This window comes from Platalea leucorodia (genome assembly GCF_965183815.1).
Source record: "Platalea leucorodia genome assembly, chromosome: 1".
Taxonomy (NCBI): Eukaryota; Metazoa; Chordata; class Aves; order Pelecaniformes; family Threskiornithidae; genus Platalea; species Platalea leucorodia.
In genome coordinates this window covers 145,924,081-145,927,829 of record NC_138823.1, presented here as the reverse complement: position 1 = coordinate 145,927,829, position 3,749 = coordinate 145,924,081, and positions in this window count along the sequence as shown.

The window sequence follows — 3,749 nt, the reverse complement described above, 5'->3', positions numbered from 1 at the left end:
ATTACATGAAACTTCTATGTGTTCTTCGCAGTATACAATTCAAAAGACAAAATCTGTGTTTAGTAACATTTATGGCTTCATCTCACAATACTGGCATGAATATCTTTGGGTTTCTGTCTCTGCACATTGCTGTCTATTTTATAGCTAATGTCATCGTTCCGAATGCTGCCCGTCCGTATCACAATACCTGCACGGCTACAAACACCCTCCCCCCGCCAGTGACAAAGCACGGACAACGAACGTGCACGGTTTCACTTCCTAGAGCCTGCATGCTTCTAATTTACATGTAAATCATCTTCTGCATGTTACTATACATATTTATTTTTATATAAAGGTATACTTGACGAGACAGTTATATACGAATGGCAAGCATTCCGAAGACTAGGATTTGAAGAATAAGCACTAAAAGGTCCATAACAGTATTTTTTAATTGCCCTTCCCATGTGGCGGGGCTATTCTTTATAAACATTCAATGAGAAGTAATACCAGAATGAGATCATTGGGGCTATAGCTACTTGAAGTAAAGGAGACAAAAGACACACCGCTAAAATGCTAGAAATCGCGGTGCTGGTCAATTTAAAACATTAGCTAATTTTACTTAAATTTACAAAGCAATTTTGGCTGAAAAAGAGTTTTCACTCAGCTCATAAAGCAAAGGAGGAGGTGTCTCAGTTGTCTCAGTTTCCCACAGTAACTCAAAATAAGCGTCCTAGGCACCAGAATTAACATATTTAGTGTAGTTATTTTTTGTCAGCTGCCAAGCTAAAACCACAGAATTATTCTGCAGTCCTGATTAAAATGAAATGTAACAAAAATTCATAGCATTGACTACTGTTCATAATAACAACAGCAAAAATACAGGATTACTAACAAATAAATGTTTAAAATGTTTATTACCTGATAATAAAAATAGAGGCCAAATTCTAGAAGTTTGCTTTTATAAGGCAAAGATCAGCAAAATATCGTGTGCCAGTTATCAGACATCTTTGCTGTAATGTTGCTGGGTAAATTTTTAGTAGCAGTGCCTAGCAGTATACAACTGTTTTTGCAGGTGCATGCTGCTGTTGTATCGTTTTGACGATTAACTCTGTGTTAATATTTACCATTATAATAGCTTTTCTTGGAGAGGGAAAAAAGGATAAAAATAGAATAATAATGTCAAACCTCACTTCCTTGGTTAGAAGTACCTAGGAGAGCCAGAGCAAGGGCAGCGTCAGAGCCGCTCGTCCCCTTGCTGCTCCCCAGCAGGCGAGAGGAGCCAGCGGAGGCACGTCCAGCGCTCGCTGCCCGGCCGGAGCAGGCTGGGGGCAACCAGTGCAGGGAGCATCTTCTCCCTCCTCTTGCCACCACAGGGCAGCTGCAGCTCTGCCATACCACCCTGGCCATGCATCTGCCTTACCGTCACCGACTTTAGCCTGCTGTCCTAAGGACAGAAGGCATATGCCAGCCTCTGCAAAGAATTCAGGCATTTGCTCTACAAACATTTAAGCCAAGTGACAAATTTAGAACAAATCTGACAGATATCAAAGATATTTTATAGTTGTTTCATAAGCAAAAAAACCAGTTGCTGAAGAGCACAGCGAGACTTAAATTGGAAAAGCCGGTACTGTGAGCTCAACCGCCGTACATGGGGGGAGGGCTCTGCTGGCCAGTCCCCAGACACGGGCTGACCAGCCCTCCGGGGGGGTACAGAGAGAGCTGAGGGTATTTGGGGTCTAAGGCATTACAGAAGAACTGGATGTACTGGGAAAGAGGTGGTAGGGGATAAGAGAGGGGAGACAGGGTTACTGCAGTGACATAGCCCCTCTGCAGGAAATGACTCTTTGTGAGTATGACTGCTAATGGAACAGCCTGAAAATTAAGTTTTCAAGATCGAGGAATGACCTGACCCTTGGACAGTGTGGCATGTATACTTACTTTCCCACGCGTTCTCATCCAATTGATATTTAGGGCTTCACGAGGAGCTGAGAAGCCTTAAAAGGAAGGCTTGACAGCAACTCCTCTCTGCCAAATCCAACGCAGACCTGACTAGGGCATTGATTAGCGCATTTACTCAGATGAAAGGTTTGCTAAAGCAAGAACCAAAGTAGATTGCATAGAAGGCGTCAGTGATAGATGAACTATTTACACAACAAGAGGATATGAAATTAGGTGGATGCTAAAAAAACCCCACCATCCTGACAAAAGGTACTAATGGCAATATGTTTATTAAGTGGGGAGTAATTAAATACTTCTACGGTAGGGGTAGACTGTGGCCATCCGGGCCACGTGCAATGTAATACACTATTGTTTTGGCCACTGCATAAATGGGGCAGTGAGAAGCCAGGTGAGCTTCTCATTAGCCATGACGACACTGTTTTGCGAGTATCTTGTGACAGTCACGTGTGCTTTATCTGCTTGCCGGAATAAGCAAGTTAGGACCATATTTTATAGACAATTAATCTGCCTAAGCCTTTGCTACTAAATGAAGCCTGCAGCAGTTCTCCATGAAACAAGAACAGTAGACATGCTGGCACCTAGCTCTTCGGGACAACTGAGTGGTGGCAATCTGAGCATTTTCTTAGACAGGAAAGGGATCCGGATTCATGTTCCTGCAGACAAAAAGGAACTGTACATCGTTGTCTTGTACATCTGAGTGACCATGTGTTCTGCTGAGCAATCTAGATAAAAGGAAGTTATTCTAGTTGTGTTTTCTATGAAAGACCTGAAAGCAGCCTGCAACTTCAGGAAAGGACTCAAGGTAGCAAACGCCATTTAGGGATGAACATGCTACAATTCTGCAACTCAGAATTAAATCCTTACATTCCTAAAAAATAGAAAAGCTGAAGTTACACCTCCAGCAGCATTTCTCATTTGCTGGTTTAGGCACCTTCCCATCCATCATCTTGGTTTCTGTGGGTATTATTTTTAGGCTTTGAAGGAACACTGTGCAGTGCATAGGGAGAGTATATGCAAAATTCAAGGCTGTGGTTCTCAGTGGGTGGCCAGGCCTTAGGCCATTTTATAGATTTAGTCACTAATTGCTTTGAGCTTCCGTATCTGTCGAATGACAGTAAGTAGGAGCTTCTTAACCCCTATCGAAGACGTTATACACATAAATACATTCTAAGCAGTAGGGCTGTAATGCCAACATCATGGTGGCAAGGTCAACTATAAGTGCTCAGAACCTGGGCCCAGCCTCGTGACTAATTTTGCAAATAGAGCTGACTCGAAAATCCACAAAGAAACCTTAAGAAATGGAAATTCATTGAACCCAATTTTTTTTGCCTCAGGTAGCCTTTGCCAAACTTCTGAGTGCTCTGAAACCCTACCTGGTCAGTTCCTAGGGAGCCTGAGCTTTCCAGCTCCACAGCTCTGCAGCTTCTCCTCCTTTCTGCCGCCGCTGAGCGGGCAGAGCCGGAGCCCCCAGGCTGCCGGGCAGCGCTGCCCACCGCCCCCAGCACAGCCCGCCCGGGCACCGGGAGCTGCCCCCGCCAGCAGCGCTCTGCGGGCAAGGGCCCCTGGACGCACATCTCTCCTCTCTGCAAAATGCTGCCATATCCGCAACCCATCTTCTCGGGTTTATGACATGCTTCCAAGTGCTGAAGAAATGGAAACGGGCGTTAGCATTGCATTTTGATACGACAGCTGTGTAACCATAGGAGGCTTGCAACAGGGAAGGGCAGACTAACCCCAGACACTGCGCTAACCCAAGATCCCCCTCCTACCCAGAGGTACGAGCGCCCTGGCGAGCCTGCTGCTGGCGGACA